Source organism: Phasianus colchicus, chromosome 13 (genome assembly GCF_987193195.1).
Source record: "Phasianus colchicus chromosome 13, bPhaCol1.hap1.1, whole genome shotgun sequence".
NCBI classification, from domain to species: Eukaryota; Metazoa; Chordata; class Aves; order Galliformes; family Phasianidae; genus Phasianus; species Phasianus colchicus.
This window is the reverse complement of record NC_143448.1, coordinates 3,425,633-3,448,258: the sequence shown is the minus strand read 5'-3', so window position 1 is coordinate 3,448,258 and position 22,626 is coordinate 3,425,633. Positions and strand designations below refer to the sequence as shown.

General features: G+C 38.8%; 2 protein-coding genes across 17 annotated transcripts in view; one reads left to right on the top strand and one right to left on the bottom strand.

Annotated features, from left to right (window-relative positions):
- Positions 1-22,626, bottom strand: part of ESRP2 (epithelial splicing regulatory protein 2) — a 188,320-nt gene that overhangs the window by 161,891 nt on the left and 3,803 nt on the right. The window lies entirely within an intron of this gene.
- The window catches only part of SMPD3 (sphingomyelin phosphodiesterase 3), a 112,881-nt gene continuing 101,904 nt past the window's right edge, over positions 11,650-22,626 (top strand). Inside the window, exon 1 of the mRNA XM_031615590.2 lies at positions 11,650-11,890. The gene's annotated coding sequence lies outside the window, so the exon portion shown is untranslated. The remainder of the gene's footprint in view (positions 11,891-22,626) is intronic.

Genomic DNA, 22,626 nt, shown 5'->3' with positions numbered 1-22,626 from the left:
ACTGTTTTATGCATGCAACAGCACACTTGTACCTCAGTAAAACCACTTTCACACACTGGTAGGATCACTAAATCTCTTAAATTGGCAATGTTTAGTTTAAAGAATCACTTAGGTTACTAAAGACTTTTAAGATCAAATCCAGTCTTCAGCCCAACATTCCATGTCCCAACCCGTTTCATAGAATGGCTTGGGTTGGAAGGGACTTCACCGATCATCAAGTTCCAACTGCCTGCCACAGGTAGAGTTATCAACTGCTACGAAAAGTTCTAGATTAGATCACCCAATGCCCCATACAACCTGGTGTTAAACACCTCCAGTGAGAGGGCACCCACAGCCTCACAGCAACTTGTTCCAGCACCTCATCACTCTCTCAGTAATAAACTTCCCCTTGACATTTAATCTAAATCCCCCTCCTTTACTTTAAAACCATTCCTGCTTGTCCTATCACTATTCACTCACATAAAAAGTTGATTTCTCTAATGCTGTAAACTCCCTTTAAATACTGGAAGGCTGCAGCAAGGTCTCCCCACAGCCTTCTCTTTTCCAGGCTCAACAAGCCCAGTTCCTTCATTCTCTCTTCACAGGAAAGGTGCTCCAGCCCTTCAATCATCTTTGCAGAGCTCTTCAGTATCCTCTCCAAAAGCTCCACATATTCCCTGTGATGGGGGCCCCAGAGCTGGATGCATTACTCAAGCTGGGGCCTCAGGAGGGCAGAGTAGAGGCAGATAAACACTTCCCTTGTCCTGCTGGCCAGCCCTCTTCTGATTGAGCCCACAGTACCATTGGCCTTCCAGGCTGCAAACTTACGCTGCTGGCTCAAGTTAAATTTTTCATCAGCCAGAACCTCTAAGTTCTTCTCAGCAGGGCTACCCTCTAGGAGTTCTCTCAGTTTGCATACATATCTGGGATTACCTGAACCCAAGTACAAATACTTGCACTTTGCTTCACTGAACCTCATTAGGTTCACGAAGGTCCACCTTTTTATCAAAGTTCCTCTGGATGGCATCTCTTTTTCCTGCATTATCAAACACAATGCCCAGCTTGGAGTCATTGGCAAACATGCTGAAGGTGCACTCAATCCCATCATCTATGTCACTGATAAAGATGTTAAAGAGTACTGGATCCCAAATGGACCCCCGGTGGTCACTGCTTGTTACCAACCTACCCCTGGACAAACAGCCCCTGACCACAACCCTTTGGCTGCGAGCTTCCAACTGATAAGTCAGTCCACCCTTCAAATCCATCTTTGTCCAATTTAGAGATAAGCATGTGGTGGGGGACTATGACAAAGACCTTGCAGGTAGATCCATGTAGATGACATCAGTTGTCTTCATTCATTAGCTCTCTTCTCCAATATTATTTTCCTAGGGGTTTCTATTTTAGCAAAAATTAAATCTGTTTCACAAGTTTTGTAAAATTGTCTCCTTATTTTTTATTACCACTTTTTTTTTTTTAAACCAGATATGCAGCATATGGCTTCAGTATGGAGTAATACTTAATGAATCCTGTTTTAATTAACTCCATGCTCTGTACTAGTTACTCATCTATGATCACATCAATTTTTTTTCTTGAAACAATCTGATATTCAATATTAATCTAACAAACTGAAGTTAAAAAGTTAAAAATTAACTAGGAACTTGCAAACTATTTATGGCGATTATTCAATATTAAACTAGCTTAACTTCAAACCATTCTGAATTTTCCATCCTGAATGTCCAAATGTAGGCAGCTTGATCTATACTTGATACCTAAATTAAAGGACTGGTTTTTAAATATATAAAGTAATTTTTTTTTTTTTTTTTTTTGCTAAATAAGGCTTAACTAATTGTAGCTTGCACAAACTTCATATTTTTGAAGGGCTATAAAAATGGATTTTCATTTCTCAAATATTTCACAAATAGAAGAATGGTATTTTAATGTTCTTCTATTAAGGAGTTATAAAGTAAGTGGCTTTGTACTCCAAAATAAATAAAACATAAAACAAAAATCTTTTGCTCCACCCATAACATCAATGAACATCTAATTCCAATGAATAATGAAAGAGAGCAGCACAGACTTTATGCTTTCAATATTTACTTACTGATCATTTAATTTCCTCACAGGGCTAATGTGGAAACTGGAAGCCACTACCATACACAATCAATAACTCTCCTACAAGTTTAATGTGAGACTTTGGAGACATTGGCAAAAGTAGCCAGCCAGAAATTAAATCCTCCTCTTCCCCCTCCCCTTTTTTTTTTTTGTATAGAGAAAAGCAGTACAAACATTCCCAGCACCCCTTATTTAGCTTACTAACTCTTTCTGATGAAGGATGATACTGAAATCCTCAGCAGCTTTGTTGGACTGGAAAAGTTTGACTGGCTAGAACTTATTAGCACAATTGGAACTCGAAGAAAAAGCAAGAAATTTATTATTTCTGTGGAGGGCTTGTCATAACAGAAGAGGGTAAGTTCAGCTTATCAGTCCTTACTGTTCTGTTCCCCAAAAAAGTATGAGTCATTTTGTCCAAGGAGTAAATAAAAAAAAAATTACCTGCTTGCTTTAGAAAGTGAAATTCCAATAAAAGATTATACCTGATAAAAGGAACACACATTCCTCCTAGGAACAGCAAGAACAACAAGATTCAGATATACAAGATGTTGCATATTTTAACTAGTACCGTTCTTTGATGACAAACAAGAACATATTAACTATACACTCCAGATAGTCATTTTTCAATTTGGATCCTTCAAGTCAGAGAGCTATTCTAGAAGTGATCCAGCCTGGCTCCTCAGAAAAGACAACACTTTCAGAGAAAGATCTGACCCACCATAAAGAGTTGCTCTAAAACATGAAGCATCCATAAGAATGAAAGCATCCAAAATCCAGTAACTGGGATTCAGCTCTAGTTTTTTTTTTTAGGTACACAAATAAAACTGGTTCAGTAATCCAAACAGAAGCAGCTTTCAGAGGAGAAAGAATGCAAAATCTGAATTTAGATATTCAGATTGAAGTTTCAGCCTTCATTAGCATTACAGCAATGTTGGTTTCTGATGGATTAGTTATATTTTAATGATAATTACTTTCCTCTTATTCAATTGATTAGTTCACTTCATCCCTATTAGATATTTGCTCTCTTCAAGGCTACTGAGGGTTTAAAAACTCTCTCCACAATTAGAAGTTGTGTCAGAATAACAAGATATTCTGTTGGGATCTCACAAATATAGTTCTTCCCTGGAATGCTCAAGCTGTGTTCTCTGACACAGAAGTTTCTTGTGATACAATCATTACTCAGACTTCATTCAGGAACTGTTTTTTCCCCTCAAAGTGTTTCTGCATTCCAGGTATTTTGCCTAATTTATGCTTTGTTATTTAAATAACTTTTTCCCTCCTCTGTGTTCCACATCATAACCTACATCTACCCAAAATGGACCGCACTGTGCTTAAAATGCAGAACTGTTTCTCTTCCTTCTCCTAGTGGCCTATCTGCTCTCCTTTTCTTTTTCTCTTGAAAGTAATCCTGCTGCACAACACCAGCTGACATACAGTTCCAAAGATTAAACTACAATAGAGATACTGGAAAGATGTGAAGGGAAGAAGTTATTTCATAACCAATTGACAGTGAAGGGCTACTTGTTTGAAATTGTTTTGATGGCACATCACAAACTGAATCTTAATATTGTTTATTTCTCTGGGCAGAAGCCAAACGTGTCTTTTGGAGGCAAAATATATTTCACATTTTGTTGGATATCCACACCACAGAAAGTATCTTTATGAAATTAGTCACTCACTCCATGTAACTTTGAAAAGTCTCCCATCTGGTTACCTGTTGTACAAGACATTTATTATATTGAACTACATTAAATTGGTTTTGAACATTTTGAATATTTTCTCTCTATGATGTCACCTAAAAATAAAACATCTAGGCAGGCTTTAGAAAATAATAAAAGAAAATTTTAATTAAGTCATGCTTTCTCACTAATTTCTTGGAAATGAGCAACCTTTCATGAAGGTTTTTAATGGAGATTTTACTGAACCACTTAAGAAAATCATCTCAGAATGAACACCCATCATTTACGTGATTACCCAGAAGAGTATTTTAAACATCTCACAGACAGAAGCTGGTAATGTATTCCAAAACAAGAAGCTTTTTACTGATGGCTGGCAGCAAAGTGTGTTTCTTGATGCTTATTTTAACATTTTTGAAAATAAACTCCAAAATATTGAAAGAAACAACCTAACTCACAAATCCATAAAGCTTAAAGATTTCAGAATAATTTCTCAGCAGACTTAAAAAGCCAAGGAGCTCCTTCCTTACAGTATCTGCCCTGCTAATATACTAACTCGTAGAAAATAACTTCTTTTACACCCAAATTTTCCATGTTCTCACCTCAATTTCCATGTTATTGAAGCGTACATATTAAGTACTGAAAGACAGATCTGTAGGTACATGCAAGTTTTCCTACCACCAAGTTAACCATAAAAATAAAATTTAAGTATGATTTGGAGAACTTTAAAGCCAAATACATGGAGAAATTCATAAATTTACAACCAAACTTATTTTATTAGTTTTTCTCAGCCTTTGTGTTATTTTCTCAAGCCATGAGCATTTCTTCTGTCCACCAGGTGAATTCAAAAACTACAAAGAACAACAATCTTTAAAATGTGAGCGCCTAAAAGTCCATCAGTTACCTTGAAATAGCTGTAATCATCAAAACTTAGCAATACTTTGGAGTGGAGAGAACTGTCAAAAATCAAGTTACAATATTAATTACACCTACTATTTGCTACTAATTTCTGATTAAGAGGGGAGCCCAAAACTCAAGTACAAACAAGCAAGTCAAAGAATCATCGTAAACTAATAATCATTTAGAAGTACAAAAATCTCTAGATTTCATAGCTAAGCTGTAAGAAACAGTTTAGCACACCAGAAATATGTCAGTTCTGGTTTTTCTTTCTTTCCTTCTTTTTTTTTTTTTTTTTTTAATAAAGGGAAGGTCTGAACTGCTTAAATGCAATAATGAAAAAATCCATCTGCATTCCCAGAGATGGACAGTGAAGAAGAAATACAGATGAGTGGATCCAGTCAGCTTTGGACACAATATTTATCCTGGCCAACTGGACATGAAAAATGATCTTCATTCTTACAGAAATCTGAAGCACAGTCTACTAGTCTGGATAAGAACTCTGCTTAAAACCTGACACAGTGAACAATTTGCTGAGCAGCAACAAGACCACCTTGTCATCTTCAATAATTAGCACATCAGATCAGAAACTGAAAATAAATATTTGGTTCCTGCTTTGCTGTCTTTTATAGAGTACTACCAAGGAATTAAACGATGCATTGTGTGTCCTCAAACTACGCTTTTATATGATAAACTGTGAGAGGAAAAAAAAGTACAAGAAAGTTATTTTAATGATGTTCTTTTATCTAAATGTAAGTTATTTGACTATACTCAATATTAAGGTAACACTTCAACAATATATTCCTTTTTCATTAACCAGCTTGGAAGATAAGAGGACAAAAGTGATTAAAATGAACCTTCTGGTGGTGCTGACAAAGGCTTTGTTAGGGTGGAAACACTGAGAAGTATGGGTTTTTTCTACCTCACAATAGAAGTAAGCTGTCATGACCAAAAAAGATTTCAGATTACAATTATTGCATTTTTTTCTCATGCTAAAGAAAAATAATTCTCATCCACAACCATTAAAAAAAAAAATTCTCCCCATAAATCCAAGGTAGCCTCAAAGTAACCATAAATACCAAATAAGAATACCAACCATCAAGCTCTAGTTGACTTCATGTCTTAATCCATGGTTATTTGCCCTCGGGCTGTAGAGTCCAATAAGTGACTCAGAATCAACGCAGCAAGGCTATAACAGTGCCTTTTGGTACCCTACAGGCCTCCAGTTCTTGATGGCAACTGCTACTCTGCTGTCATTCAAATCTAAGTTACATTGAAAGTCAGGGTTTATTAGCGTGATTTAGACTGCATAGTTAGGCAACTGAATTAAATGTAACTTTTTAAAAGGATTTGTTATTTAACTGGCACATACATTTCACTAAACTTAATTATAGGGCCTTTTAGAAACTGTGACTGAAATGCTACTTCACTAAACTTAGAACTAAGTTCATAGCAGAAGATTAAGTACATTTGCTTTCTCTGGACTTTACCAAAGTATCTGTTTATCAATGCAACACTATGAATAGAAAAGTAATTCCAACTTTCTTTTCATTATCAACTCTGACTCCTAATCATAACAGATTTATTTTAGACATCCTGAGTCCCCTTACTCACTCCCAGTAGGACTGTTAAGGTAATCAATTCTATTTACACACAAGACAGCTCCCTTATCATAAACATGGCACAGGCTTTTCTCTACTATCAAAAATATTTCTAACTTCAACTTTTCATTCTTCATGTAGACTTCACAATGAGGGCATCATATAAACCTCACAAAGTTAAACAGAAAAATTAATTTCCTACTGTGGGTAAAATAAATGAAAGTATACAATTAAATCACAGTATTATTACTCAAAAAATATACCTCCATGGCAATGACAAAGCAGAACATACAGGCAGTAATTCCAATACCTACTGCAGTGCCTTCGTCTTCACTATAGAATGCTTCCCATGCTTCTTTCACTTTCTGTTTTCTTGAATTCACTTACATGATTTCCAACAATATCACACTTTATCATAACAAACAGATCCACTTTATTTCTGGCAGCACAACAGCTCAAGTCTTCTTTTGTGAAGCCAATCTGACCATCTTCCTGGATTCCCTCAAGCTTTGAGGATTACCAGAAAAAGGATGGACTGTCTGAATAAGGCCTTTAAGCACTGCTGTCTATCACATCCCTTATGTAGTTAAGTCTCTCACATCTACAACCATTTTCCAATTTTTGCTCCTTGTTTGTTAACGGTCCCTCATAAAAACATCTCCTGATAATCTAAAATTGTGCTCTTTAACATCTTTATCAAATGACATCGATGACAGAATTGAGCGTACCCTCAGCAAGTTTGCTGACGACATCAAGCTGACTGGTGTGGTTGACATGGTGGAAGGAAGGGATGCCATTCAAAGGGACCCTGACAGGCTAGAAAGGTGGGCCTGGGTGAACCTGATGAGGTTCAACACAGCAAAGTGCAGTTTTGCACTTGGGCCGGAGGAATCCCAGGCATCCATACAGACTGGAAGGAGCGGTCCTTGAGAGCAGCCCTGCAGTGAAGGACCTGGGCATCTTAATAGATGAAAAATTTAACATGAGACAGCAGTGTGCCCTTGCGGCTTGGAAGACAAATGGTACCCTGGGCTCCATAAGAAGAGGGGTGGCCAGCAGAGACAGGAAGGTGATTGTCCCCCTCTACTCTCCTCTTGTGAAGACCCATCTGCAGTACTGTGTCCAGGTCTGGAGCCCCCAGTACAAGAAAGACGGAGAGCTGCTGGAGAGGGTCCAGAGGAGAGCCACAAAGATGATCAAGGGACTGGTGCACCTCCCGGAGGGAGCTGGGCTTGTTCAGCCTGGAGAAAAGAAGGCTGTGGGGTGACCTCATTGCAGACTTTCAGTACCTAAAGGGAGCCTATAAACCGGAGGATAATCAACTCTTTGAAAGGGTAGATAACTGCAGGACAAGGGCAAATGGTTTTAAGTTGAGGGAGGGGAGATTTAGGTTGGACGTCAGGGGGAAATTCTTTACAGAGAGTGGTGAGGTGCTGGAACAGCTGCCCAGAGAAGTTATGGATGCCCCATCCCTGGAAGTGTTCAAGGCCAGATTGGATGGGGCCCTGGGCAGCCTGGTCTGGTATTAAATGTGGAGGTTGGCAGCCCTGCCTGTGGCAGGGGGGTTGAAGACTCATGATCCTTGAGGTCCCTTCCAACCCTGGCCATTCTCTGATTCCGTAAAATGAACTGCTTTTGCAAGTCAGCCTATTTTTTCTGTATTTTCTATTTTTTGTGTATTTGATATCTATCTGTGAACAACAATAAAGAAACCATCACAACTATATACACAGAGTAATATGCCATGGAATCACTAACTGATAATTAATTTACCTTCAAATGAAGAACCATAAAAAAGTTATGGAGGACATCTCAGAACAACTTTTGGTACTTTCTATGTGAACTGGAAGGTCTGAAAAGGTATTTAAATAATGTCTACTTAAGGGAAGATTAAGGCCGTCTCTAAGAAGCATTTATTTCATGGTTTACTGTGCTTCTGAATACTTAATACGCTTCACTTTTTTATATATCCTTTCAATTAAATGAGGTTGTTATTATATCTGGCTGTGTCCTTTATTTTAGCTACTCCACTTGGCATTTTTTTTGTTATCAACTAGACAGAGCTCCTTTTATTTTTTTCAGTTTACTTCTTTCCAAGGCAACATGACGCCACATGGTTATAATTTACCGAGAATGAGAAAATTGAGGTAGTGAGGATGCATTGTGACATCTGCTGTTCTTTCAAGTAATAAAAGCAACAACAACCATTAGAACTATAGTTGGGCAACCCTTAGAATGATCAGAGATCCTTCAGAATATACAATTATACACTTACTAATACAACAAACTGAAAACAAGCAACACATTGAGGTACCTTTAGAAAATGAAATTGGTAATCTTTTTCTTCTGCTCCTTCATAAGGTTTATTTTTCATTCCTCCTCCTGCTGAAATGAATGCCGAAATTCCATTGAAACTGGGAAGGAAGTTAATCTTTCTGGCTTTCTCCATATCTATTTTTTACTTGTACAAGAAAATGAGTGTTACAGTCTGCAGGGTAAGCAGGCTGGTTGCTGCTGACAACAGCACACCACAGCTGCTATTATCAGACAGCAGGATCCATGAATTTAGTTATTCAGCTATACTCAAATGCCTAATGATTGTCTATACAAGGCCTTTAAGAATTTTTCTTATTTGATTCAGGTCATTCTACATTTACTTCTGTCCAAACCTACTTGAAACTCTTTCTTACTTAGCACAGGCAGACCTAATTCCAGTTTTAACAGTAGTTCTCAAGAATTTTTACATGAATTTGGAAGCAAAATCATGTTTGTTCTTCAATTTCAGTGCCCAAAAAGTTATAGTTCAGGACTATAGGCAGGAAAGAAAGGAAGAAGGGTGAGAGATCTGAGTTACAACTTACCTAAGTTAAGCTGCCTGCAATATGTACAGAGTTGTTCACACTAAATCCTTTAATTGTTAGATGATGTGAACCGTGTTACTATTTGAAACAATATATGTTGCTATTTGAAATAATACATTCAGATTCCCACAACTATTTTGATTATTTTGGACAAGTCTTTCAAATCAACCATTTCAAACAGTTACTGCTTTACTAGGGCCCTTTCAGCTAAAAACAGAACGAACGTGGCTTCATGAGGGTCATGGTGTAAGGAAATAAAGCACAATCAGAAGGAAGTTGCAGCGGGCATCTCCCATATAAGCAAACTCAATGGTACTAATTCCTGGTCTTGTGATTTGCGATAATACCTTACAGCTACATAAACATCTGAAAGTTTTCCTCATCTACAGTGTTTATCTCTGCTAGGCTCTCTATCATTTCAAGTTCCCTGCTACCTCAGATATAGCATCTCACTCCAACATACCACATGTCCATCTCTGAGGATGCTCTATGGTTATTTGTTATAGGAAATGATGAAAGGAAGAAATTCTTTTTTTCACAATTTATTTTTGATTATACCCAAAACTCACTTTTAATAATCATGAGTCATTATTCAAAGGGAAACATTTGCCTTGTAGTTCCATAAATACTTCCCACACCTACCATCTCAGTCAAATGAAATTGCTAATAGAGTAAATACCAGTTTCAGCTTATCGACTATACTTTGCTACAAATGCGTAAAGGTGAGACCTTCAGGTAGAGCACTGAGAATACAGAATTCTTATTTAAGTTGTGAAAAATCTGCATTAAGTTACTTTAGGAAGCAACTTAGCAGTTCTAATGTAGCAAAATTAGAATAATTATTTAGGTGTTTCACACCTTACTTATGCTGTGATCAAGTTACTGTGCCGGTTGCATATAATGCAGCAGGAATCCAATACGACACAAATCAACATTACTTTGAATCTAAAAATCACTTTGCAATATCAGAGTCTGTACCAGCTTCTGGCCTTTTCAGAAGAGCTGTAGAAGTGAGCTTGCTCAGTACTCTGGCTGCATGATCCAGCTGCTATCATAGAAGCCTGTTACACGGTGTTCTAAGAACTATCCAAAAAGCTTATGAAAGGGGAAATCATTGCAATATCTACCTTTTTAAAGAAAGAAACAAACAAACAGTATATTGGACATTCTCTACATCACTAGCTTAGAGCGTAGAACACAGAGATTAAGATGACCCAAAGGAAGGTTTTGCTAACACAGAGTAAATAGAATATTCTGCTTACTTTAGTTCAGTTGTCCTACTTGGTAGCTTGCAGTACAATTGCTAAAAGCTATTTCCTAGACATGAGTGATGGTTGGGCATCAGTTTCAAAGTAGCAACAGCAGGGGAGGGCACACAACCCTAACTGGAGAATTCTAAGTTCCTCTCTACAAAGAGAAAGCTGAAGCAACACTTAACATTCTCACCTTCTAGCACTGCAAAATCCCGGAAGGCAAAAGAAAGCACAAAGCTGCAAAACAGAGCCTTCTGTACTACTGAAGTCAAAGTGAGACTCAAACTTCTGAATCAATTTTTTGGCTTTTCACTTCTTTTTTGAAACAGAATCTGTCACAGTCATTACAAAAACCCTAGGTTTTCTAATTAAAAACATACTCAGTAACCACTTCTTTCGACACACAACTAAACAAATTCTGTTTGAAAACATAGTGTCATCTCATTTGTAAGGTAACTAATGACACCCTGCATCATAAAGTGTATTGTAATCATCTGAAGAACCCTGTATAAACACTGGTGTGAAAGATGTCTTTTTGAAAGGCAAATGCAATTGGATTACAGTATTTTTGCAACATTTTTGTAGAGCTTTGCTTTTTATTAACAGGGCAGCATCCTGACCTTGTTTAGTTGCTTTTACGCATATTCTAAGTTATAAACCTTGGTGGGAGAGAGGAAGGGCATCTGGGAAAAGAGTACGGCCTTCAAGACTTTCTCTGGGACCACAATTATAACATCACTTATTTTTCCCTAAACATGCCTGGAAATCCACAGAAGAATTCTAGGATCTTAGACTTCTAAACAGATACATACACATTTTTTTTTCTTAAGCCTTCTAAGAGGCAAGAGACACAGACTGCCCGCAGACGACACATCAGCGAGGGGCGACCACGGCCCCCTTAACGCCGGGCGGGAGGAGCGCCGCTTTGAGGCAGCACAAAGGGCAGCTCCGTCCGCGCCCCGCCCAAAAGCGGCAGCACCAGCGCCTCTCCCCGCGCCCGAGCCGCAAAGCCACCGCCCCCTCCCGGCGCGGCGTCACCCAGCCGAGCACCTCCGCCCTCCGCACGCGCTAAGACTACAACTCCCCGCAGCCCCCGAGAGCAGGGCCGCCTCTCGCACCGCGGGGCCGCCTGGGAAGCGCGGTCACTCCCGCCCTTCTGCTCGGCCGCCGCCCGTGGGTCGGGTCCCCGCCTGCGGCCGGCGCTGGGCGGGGCGGCCGCAGAGGCGCGTAGCCAGGCGGGGGGGAGAAAGGGGAGGCGGCGCGGCCCTCCCGCGCCCAGGGGCGGGGAGCGCGGCGCCGGCCCCGCCTGTGGCGCTCCGTGGAGCTGTTCAGCGCCCAGGTGCTGAGTCTCCCCCCGGCTCACGGAGGCTCCGGCGGCTCTCCCTTCTCACCGCTCCCCGGCGGGCTATGGCTCCGGCGCTCAACCGCCCGCTCAGGGCACTCTGAACGCCGCGCCCCGGCGCAGATGCGGCAGATCCAGGCGCCCCTGGTTCCGCGGGGGAACGCGGCAGGTAAAGGCTCCCCCTCCCCGCCCATCCGCATTGCATCCGCGGCCCCCCGCCCCTCTGCCCGCGGGCCGCTGCCGAGTCGAGACCGGTGGGGAGGCGAGCTGGCGGGCAGAAGCGTGCACCGCGAGGGGGACCGCGAGGAACAAAGCGGTGCAGTGCATACGCTTTTTAAGTAGTTTCGTTGTTTTAATTTCCGGGAGGTGGGGAACGTAGAAGAGATAAAAGGCTTCTTACTGCAAATCTCTGTGCTTAGCTATATGTAAGAAAAGAACTAACTCGATTAATCTGCTGTTGGCACCGTGCTTGTATTCTCGTGGCTCAGCACCGAAAAGAAAAATAAATGCAGCATTTGTCATACAGGTATTGCTACAGTCAAGCCTGCAAAATGGTTTCCTTGAATACCCTCCTTAGCTGTATAGTGCTTGTATGGATATTGCACAGCAATAATTACCTGCATATTTCTACATGGATTATTAGCCACGCTGAGGAGCTGGGGCACACAGCAGAAGGTCAGAGGCAGACCAGCATATATAGTGGTCCTGTAAAAAAGTGTCAGAAAAGGGAGGAAAAAAATCCACTATATATGACCAAAAAATAAGTTACATCCTAAATGAAGTAATTTGCAGCCAAGCATGGTGCTGCTACGCATAATGCTTCAGGCTTCTTCTTAGTGCTGAGTGATGAGGTAGGGAATGGAGCGAGAACATTAGATGTGCACAATCAAGCAGCAAGTGTTCTTAACTGTGTGCATGTGGAGTAGCTTCTGTTGTCAATGCATTGGTGAGTATTCCTTAACTATCAGAAGACTGCATATTTTATCTCAGAGCAGGATGTAGCTATATTTTTGGTTGTATTGGTAATATAGGTTTACTTCATTTCAGAGTAGCATGGGAACGGGGAGGCTGGCAAAAGAGAAACTCAGCACTTTCCTTGGGTGTAGAATATAAAAAGCAACTTTAAATGAGCAGAATGCATGCAGCCAGAGCAGGAACTTGTATAGGTTCTGTGCTGATTTCAACAGGAAATCAGAGAACTAAACTACGAGTTAAAAAAAAAAAAAGCTTCCTTGAGATAACCAAAATGTAAGGAGTATGGTAATAATGCACTGTATCAAGAAAGAATGTGATTTAGGCAACCCCGCTCCCCACATTGCCATATCATGTATTAAGACCAGAAGAATGCCATCAGGCAATTGCTGGGTTCAGTAAGGCAGGTATTTTAAAGCAAGTTGATGAGATTCACAATAGTTGTCATGCTATTAAAGATTGTCTAATGTACACAGAAACTTCACACTTCTCTTTTTTTTTTTTTTAATTCATCATTTTAAGATCTGGATATGCAACTTGTTTCCAGTAGAGAATGCATTTATTTCGCATTATCTAGGCAGCAGTTTAACAGTTTCTGTGCTTTACTATAATAAGAAGAGTTGAACTGATTGGACACCATCTCACAATCCTTGCATATCCAAAAAACCCCTCTACAGTAAGAATGCTGAACCAGCAGGGCATAACATCAGGTTCTCAAAAGTAGCTTTTTAAGAATTAAGTTAACAATTACAGTAGCAATCTTAGTAATCTTACTACTGTAAGATTAAAAATCAATTTGTGCAAGGCAGGCTTCCCCCTTACTCACCCCCCTGCCCAAATTGAAATGATTTCCTGACACAGCTCCTCCTCAGCTCTGGCTTTTAGCCTCAGTACCACAGAAGCCTCAGAGCATGCGATCAGCTCTATGTGACTTAAGTTATGTTATTGATTTTTTCTACCATGAACAATTACTATGGAGTGGCAAGTCAACCATTTTGATCTTTACAGACCTAGCTCTGTTTAGCAGTGCTATCCTTAGCACACACATCCTAACCCAGCCTGCATACCTCAAAGTAGCAGTTAGCTTTGAAATTAAAGGGCACTGTTAAACCTTAAAATAGATTTTCTTTTGGGGTAGGAATGAAAGAGGCTTAATAGCAGAATTGCATTCTAGACATTTTCATTGCTGTTGCCTGAAACAACCCTTGAGAAGCTACTGAAATACCAGAAGGGCTGAACAGCGTGCTCTGACCACACCCCTATATTGCCATAATTCATGAACTGAGACTCTGCTTGTTGCCACATGGATATTTTTACCTGGTCAGTTAGGACAAAGACAAAGCTTCTTTATGCTTATTAAAAGCAAGCTATCCTAGCTTCATTAAGCCAATGATCTACTCTTAAAATATTTTTAAAAGGACACTTCTATTACCCCAACATTGCAAATGCTAAAGCCTATCACAAGTAGAACATGTTATTTGCTTACATGCCAGCTTGGGCAATAAGCAAATATTTTTCTTATTTGGAGTCCACTGACTTTTCTTGTCCAGTTATCATGCATTAAGGACAGTGCAGAAAATATTAAGTTGCAAGCTCTTCATGGAAATGTTTATTTTATCTTTTGTAGTGGACTGCTGAAGTCATGGAAATATTTTATTACACTTAAGTAAAAATCCGTTTTTCAGAAAGGCTTGAGCAAAAATGGTTGCTACAGTCACATTATACAGCAATGTTTCAAGTTTTGTTTTTAACATCATCTCTATAAGCAAAATTGGAATGAAAATGTTTAAGTTAAAAATCAGCATGTGTCAATGGAAAGCAAACGAGTGTTTCTTTACTGCTAACTGTATGAGGGAGCAAAGAAACACATACCTATACAAAAGAGAACAAAAGGTACTCTGTTACCATAAAAAAAAAATTTAGCATGCTCTTCTGTTCCCTTTATTGTGGTTGAGATAGTACATTAACTTCATATAACTCTGGAAAGAGGTAAAAAAAATTACGTACTATATAGTGCCAGTTTGCTGCTTTCATTCTAGCAATGCTTGCCGTTAAGTATAACTAGATTATATGTATCCCCATGAATGATCTTAAATTGGCAGTACGATGCTCCCAGCTCCACTCTTCAAAAGGTATTTAAATGCACCATGCAATGAACAGTTACTGAACTGCTTTCTCTTATAAGAAAGGGCCTGTAAGTTTGAAGCAAGTCAGTTGCAAATAGCAAGTAATAGTATCAGGAGGCATACTTTCAAAAATTACTAACTTGAAGATTTACCTATGGATTCTAAGTATTTGTAGTAAGTTCTCCACAACACTCAGAAGTAAACAGAAGAAAATCACGGCTGCTCTACAAGCATGACTGCTGTACTTTTATGTACTGCAGTTCAAAGCCACTTTAAAAATCTGGGAGAATGAGCATTAGAACATGGGTGAACTGTTAAGTTCTTGCACAGAGGAAGAGTCTATAATCTGAGCTGACAATATAACGCTGACAAGAATTTGTGCAAAGGTACTTCTAGTTTGGGAATTATATCCATGATGAATTGCACCATGTACAACATTTTATGTTCTACTGAATCTAATTTTTAGTACTTGGGGTGAGAGTAAGAAAAAGACAGCACGGAGGACAAAGCCTGCACATAAGTTTGTATTTATCCATTGGGAAGTCACCAGATCTCCAGCAATTCCTGACTTAGTCATGCAAGTACTGCCAGGGTCACTCAGCTTTTACTGTAATAGCATTCAGAATGCTGTCAGACCTCAATAAAGTGACCAGCAAACATCCTCTTAAGTCAAAGCAGGAGTAACTAACTTCATGTTTATAGAAGATTTCAGCAAAGGTGGGGGAGACTGAGAAATTTCATACTGTTGATTATTGTGCTACAAATCTAAGGCTTAGCAAGTATATTTAAAGAACTCAAAGAAAGCACTTGTGTGTGAGCTGACCCTAGTCTCCACAGTGCGAATGGATGCCTGGGCAGTGTGCCTGCTGTTCCTGTCTGTATGATGATTATTCATCCTGGCTGCAGGCCTACTGCCTTCAGGTGAAATAGAACTTCGTAGATTTCACTCTTCACTCACCAGCTGTTCTACAGACAGCATAGATGATGTGACTGGACTAGAATTGCACAAAAAACCCTAATTCTATCATTCTTCAGGTTTCTTCTCCATTTTGAGACTTTCCTGAGGCTACCAAGAAGTTAAGCTTCCCTCCCTTGCCCCCCCAAACTACTTCCCCTTAAACAATACAACTCAACAAAATCTGCAAATACAGCCATATTAAATAGTCCTTACGAAACAGGACCTCAATCTATGAAGCTTCTGAAATAGCCAGAGTTCCCATGGTTGTACAGTCTTCTACAGACCCAAGATACCTCAGATGTTACAACAGAAGATACGTACAACCAATATTCCACCCATAAGTTCAGCTTCAGTCCATTTTCCGCCTATAAATTATAGCATCCCAAATGCAGAGCAGGCAAACATTAACCTGGCATTCTAAAAATTTGGGAAACTATTCTTGCTACTTTTTGTTGACATTCCCATAGCATCTATTTAATCCTGCACTTCATTAAGTGCCATATGACCTATGAAAATGTTCTATGACAAAATGAGAACAAGGCTTGTCTTACAACTCTGTTCAATTTTGAGGTCGTTCAAAATGCATACGCTGTAAGTAACTAGAAGTTACTTGTCCTAGAACTAAAAGGGTGTCTAGGAATACGTTACCAATGAGAATGGGTTTGTCAGACAACATAAGCCAGGAGATTCCAATTTAAACATGAAGAACATCAAGGCTTACACCTATATCACTGTCGCATAGGAAAAATGCCACAGTACCATAAGGTGAACTATGAATGAATTCAGTGTAAGCTTCAGAGAACACACCCTAGACATTGTTCTGAGTAGCTGAGCACTGTCAAACTTCCTCAAAAATATGTTGTTTTTTTTTAAACAGATCATTACTACACAATGACATGTACCCCAAACCCTATCAGTCCTTTGTTTGTTAGAATGTATCGATTTGAAAAATACTCTATTATTCTTGTATCATTTCATAGTTTACTCATAGGCAGCTCTTGAGAACTGAGATAAATGTAAGACAAGTATTTTTTTTTGTGGTACTTGACTTCTGTCAATTACTGTAACTCAAGCATAATCTATTTTGTTATTAACAATAGCAAAAATAACCTCCAAAGTGACAAGCCGTATCTGTCACTTGGAACTATACAAGCTTTGAGTGTATTTATAAACTGACTCGGGGAGAAGAGATATCATTGCAGGATTCCATCTGTTCCTCAATTATTTCTAAACATTTGATTTCCGTTCCTCTACCCTTGGAAAAAGGAATATCTTGCTACTAATATTTTATTACAAGCATGCTTATGTTTTCTTCATACTTGTTAAGATGAGCTTTGCTTCTAAACTTTGCATTTTAGAACCGAGTTTTACTTGATTTGTTGGTTTTCAACTGCTGATAGGACAAAGGCCTACTTTAATGCTTCTTCAAATAAAAGAAAGCATCATGGAGGAGTGGGAGAAAAATCAAGTGTTTGAGGAGAACTAATTCTATGTAGGAAGGAAGAGGAAAGCTGCTTGGTGCTTGGATGACACTTGGGAGAGCCAGAAATTAAGGACAAAATTAAGGAGAAGAAAAGATGTAAGGGACAAGTGGTAATGCAGGACTCAAGATAAGAAGATATATCAAAACAGACCAGTGTAAATATGGAGTTAAATTGCAAGGACTAAAGATCCTGTGTAGTCCAGAATGAAGATGGACTATGGCTTCTCACTGTGCCACCACTGCATATGCTATGCAGAGACATCAATGTCTCACTCTCCAACACTGAACTCCAACACATCCGTGCAGGAATCCAAAATCTTTCTTGATTGAATCACAGCAGCACATTACATCCATGGCAGAAAATGAAAGACTACTCAGATGGAGTATAACAACATTTAATTAAAGTAAAAAAAACAACACTTGAGAGCAGCAGAGCTCTAACCAGCATGTTAGGTCTTATGCCTTACTTTGCATTTCACCATAGAGAGGTGATTTTAGGAATGGTACTCATATACATCCTGCACCAAAATAACTTGAATTGCTAGCAAAAAAATTTAATCATTTTTACCCTCTAATATTTTCAATTAACTCAGCATTACCATGTTGCAATAACAAGACAATTAATCCTTAGCCTTTCAAATAACAACTGAATCCATGAATTATGCAAGTCTTCCCTACCACTTCAATTATTATCCATCTGACCACAGACAAGTATGGTCAATGCTGTCATTCTGGAGAGATGGTATGGTTCACTGAGCAGGCAACAAACTCCATGTCCGTTTTCAGCCACGCCATTAACTTGCTGTAACACAGAGCAAGACATTTCAAGCCTAACCAGTCACCCACTATTACTAGATTTATTCCAGTCCAGTCAACAGCACAAGTCCTCAGCTGGCTGCTGTGTTAAGCACAACAGAGCCTTACATTGTCATCAAATAAAAGAGTGTCAAAGTGAGAGCCATGAATCCCACTGCATTCCTGGACCCCTGCTCCCATTTCTTCTTACCATTAATTCATTTATAGGGCATATATATTATGGTTGATCTGTATATTTTGATAATAATTCCTTTAATTAGCACTAACTAGAACAATATTTTGCCCACTTTCTGGCCCAGGCATTCATTAATAATACAAGTTATTCTTATGAAAAGACATAAAAGTGCCCTTTTTTTAAAACAAAGATTTTCAGGTCAGACCTTAGTAGATCATCTAAAAAGCCAAATATGATTCATTAAATTTATCTTCCAAGGAAACTTCCAAGAAAGAGTTAAGTTCTTTACTGCTGTTATTTTCTATTTTAGAAAGAAGTTTACCTATTCCTTTAATGCTAATTTCACCTGGATCCAGAAACCCCAAGCTAACAGTGAAATAGATTTCTGATCAAGATGCAACAACCAAAGTACCACAACATGCAAAGTTCCTGTTTTAATTAAAAAAATTCATTGTAATCTAACAGTGGAGAACAGCTAGCAGCCAGTGTCAATATATTTTCATGCTTGAACCAGTGATGGGGTAAACAGCACCATACATCAGAACTCTAGCCACTGAAGTTCCTTAATTGACATATGACCTGCGTTTGAAATCTACATTTTGTTCATTGCCTGAACTTCTCATTACAGCCATTTCTATACACTGAAACAAAACACTAATGGAGGCCAAGGAAGTACTCAGTATTTCATGATCTTTAGAGTATACTTTCTGGAAAGCACTCATACACATTCTTCTAGAACTGGAAGATGAACAACCTGTTGTCTTCTACCTCTTTGAAAGGAGTATCCTGTTTCACCACAGGAAGCCATTTTTGTCCAGATTGATCACAATCAGTCTTTCACCTCACTAGCCATTAATAAAACCCCAATGGCAAAAGGCAGCAAATACAAGGTCTCACCAACATACATCTGAACTACCATTCACAGCTGTTGTCCAGTACTACTGTTAAAGAGCCACCCACTAAGATTCAGTGTCACAGTAGAAATGAAGCACTATAAAACTCAGTATAAGCATGCCAAAGTAACTAGTAGAGACCATATGCAAACAGTGAATCTATGTACACATTTGTATGTACATCATTTTCCAAGTCATATTCCAGTTTCTTACACTTTAGTGCACAATACTTAAGTTATTACTTCATTTATAATTTGCACTTTTCCACATTTACACAGTACAATATCTTAAGGACACAAGCAATAATATGCTTTTCACACAGTAAACCATGTATTAAGCAGATATCCTACACGTAAATATTGCATCAAAGTCTACATTATATTTGGACATATTAGATAAAAACTTTGCTTTTCACATATGACAAACAAACATTTGCAATGTTTGAACCACTCTTAACGTAACCATTTCTATCTACTCAACTTCCATTCCTTAGTAATTGTTCTTTATCAACAGATTCTTGAATTTCCTATCACGTATCTACAGAACACAATATATTCCCATATCTACAGTGCAAACTGAATCTGAAGATAAGCAGCAGACAGGGTTCTTCCCTGCCCCATCCCAACGTTCACAAGAATTATTTAAGTTTGAACTCAGAGAGCTTTTATACACTAATAGATGTATGTCAGCATTTGTTTTGGTGGAGCATTCAGAGCAATCTAGGTAGCTTTAATGTCATTTTTCCAGATCTGCAGAATTAGAGTAAGTCACATTAAACTGTTCCCATGATGGAACTACTCAAGGGTTACACATCTAAATCAATTCTTTATTTGTTTCTCTAAGGCTTTTAAAGAAAACAGACTTCAGCTTCTCAGTTACAGAACTGCTTACAAACATTATAATTGATTCTATTCTACAGAGTTACCTAGAAACCCAACTCTTAAAAAAGAATGACAGAGATAATCAAATCCTGTGCTGAAGGAATCTGTAACTTTGTTCAGTACCATCTACACTGTGGTTCAAGGGTGGTATTCACTCTTAAAGTGAATTAATTGCTTTTAACAAAGAAGAGGTTTAAGTGTTATGAGTAGTCACTTTACTTCAATCACTCACTCAAATATTCACAAAGCTGTGTTGGAAAGTGGGCTAGAAATCCATGAAATCCCATAGTGGCCAAAAAGCGGCTAGTACCAATGCCTGACCCATTTCCTCAGCAATCAGTGCAACCGCCTTCTTACTTCACAAAGCACTTACTGGATGGAAAGAAGGTTGAGTGTAACCAAGGAACAAATCTATTAATTCTAAAGAATTAGCAGCTACCAGTTGAGGAATTATAGCTTTCTACAATGACTACTCTACCCTTCCCATGTTAGTAAGCAGAACTGTCTGTTGCTGCTATTGAGAATGGTAAGAAATTCTGTCTCATAAAAAAAGTTAAGGGAAACGAGGATACAGTAAAATAGAAAAACATTTGTTTTTCTTCATCTCTGAAATTCTATTTAGTTCCTCACTTCTCAGCACAGTCAGTTACTTTTGTGAAATCAGTACTGCTTTGCCATACAGATGACAGATCAGAGTTTCAAAGCACTTTCCACAGAAGAGTCTAACACAACACAAAGCTGAAATCTATCACAGATATCCAGAAAAATCTAGGCTTCCACTCAGGCCTATTATTTTCCCGAAGGCCTGGTAGGGAAAACAGTGAAAAGCATATTTTCTCTCACACAAGCCAGTTTCAAGAGTCATACCAAAATAGTGAAAATAGAGTTTGTTTGTTTTTTTTTTTTAATTTGTTTAGTTACTGTAGGTAACTGTTTCTATTACATCCTTCAGTCTCTCAAATGGTGGCCTGCTAGCAGCTCCTGAATACCTACAGCACTTTAAAGGGGAGCCATAATACAGCCACAAAGAAAGCTCTCTTATATGCAGTCCCATTTTAAAAACCATGCATTTATTTCTAAGAGAAGCCAGGAAAATTCTGACAGATGGAAGAACCAGTAGACAGCTTCATCCCTGAAAAGACTGTACATTAACTCTGTCAAACAGAGATTACAGTTCTGATTCCATAATCTGCCCCTGAAGAGCTACTTCTGACAATGCTGCGGGGCCCAGCTCCAGGTCTCTGCCTTCAGAACTCACCTATACAGCCTTCACGTCTGTGCCACAACAGAAGTTCCATCACAGAATTCATTTGATCAAGATGTGAAAGTTACCTGACCTAACTTCCTATTGAACCCATTTTAAGTAACTGGAACAGCCTGCCGTGCTTGAGTGTGAAAAAGATTAATAGAAACATCATTCTGTAGAGCCTATTATTTTAGGACATTGCAAAAGAGCACTTTGTGTGTTGGCAACTAGAAGTAATTTATTGGATAGTTTTTATATTGTATTCTAATAAAACTTAGATTAAAAAACACTCCAAAGCCAGAGCTCCTGGATTTTCCATGACGAAAATATTTTAATCAATCTAAGCCAAGAAGTTCTTACTTCTTCGTGTTTTTATTAATTTACCTATATTGATTCAAATTGACTGGTTTGTTGGCAGGCATTTTTTTGGTAAGAGATTACTAAAAGCCCAAAATTTGAATTCTTATCAGGCCCATTTATTTTTTTCCTCCAAAGGATATTATTAACCAAGACTCCTTTTAATTTATGCAGTACTAAGTAGCAGTTAACATCTCCATAGTCTAGCATGCAAGTTGATTTTGTCTGATCTTAAAATACCTCTCCACTCGTATTTTGTTGAATACTGTGTTGTTCTGTACCAAGTTAACTAATTTTTAGCTCAGCAGATGGACATAGGCATGGTCTTCATTTAACAATATACCTTAATTCTAATAAGACAATGCTCAGTTTGAACCTAGGCTAGAGAACAGTAAGAAATAAAAAAAATAACCTACAGTTCACCAGCTTCTGTCTGCAGCTTTCTTCACTTTGACTACTTGCTCTTTTTAGAATGTGGTAGCTGCAGTTTCACTTGAGAGACAAAGTTTATTTGCTACCAACTCACAAGCACAATCTACTGGGCATGCTAACTTCCTCTGCCTCATAGTCATACTTGAGCACACTGTCATGGCCACACTTGAGATCCTCTTATAATGGCACTCTGAAGCCTGCTTTTACAGACTGAAGAGCTGTGCCACCTCCAATTTGGAAGTCATACCCTGGGGGCAGGAAGTTAACTTGCCTGAAAGATGACAGACAAGAAATTAATTTACACCCTGTTTTCCATGCTGTTGTCCTCTTTTATTATTTGTCACTTTCTCCAAGACAGCACAAGACCAACCTGGCAATGCCAGAAAGACAAAGCTGCACAGGTTTTTGTGAGGCCACCAGCTTTTCTATATTACTGGAATTATTCAACCAGCACAAGTCCCATTAGCAATAATGTACAACAGCTTCAGTTCCCTGCTCCAGAACTGACTAATCTGTTGTGAACACACCTGTGTTAGTTTAACACCACAATAGTATAAGAGCTGGTT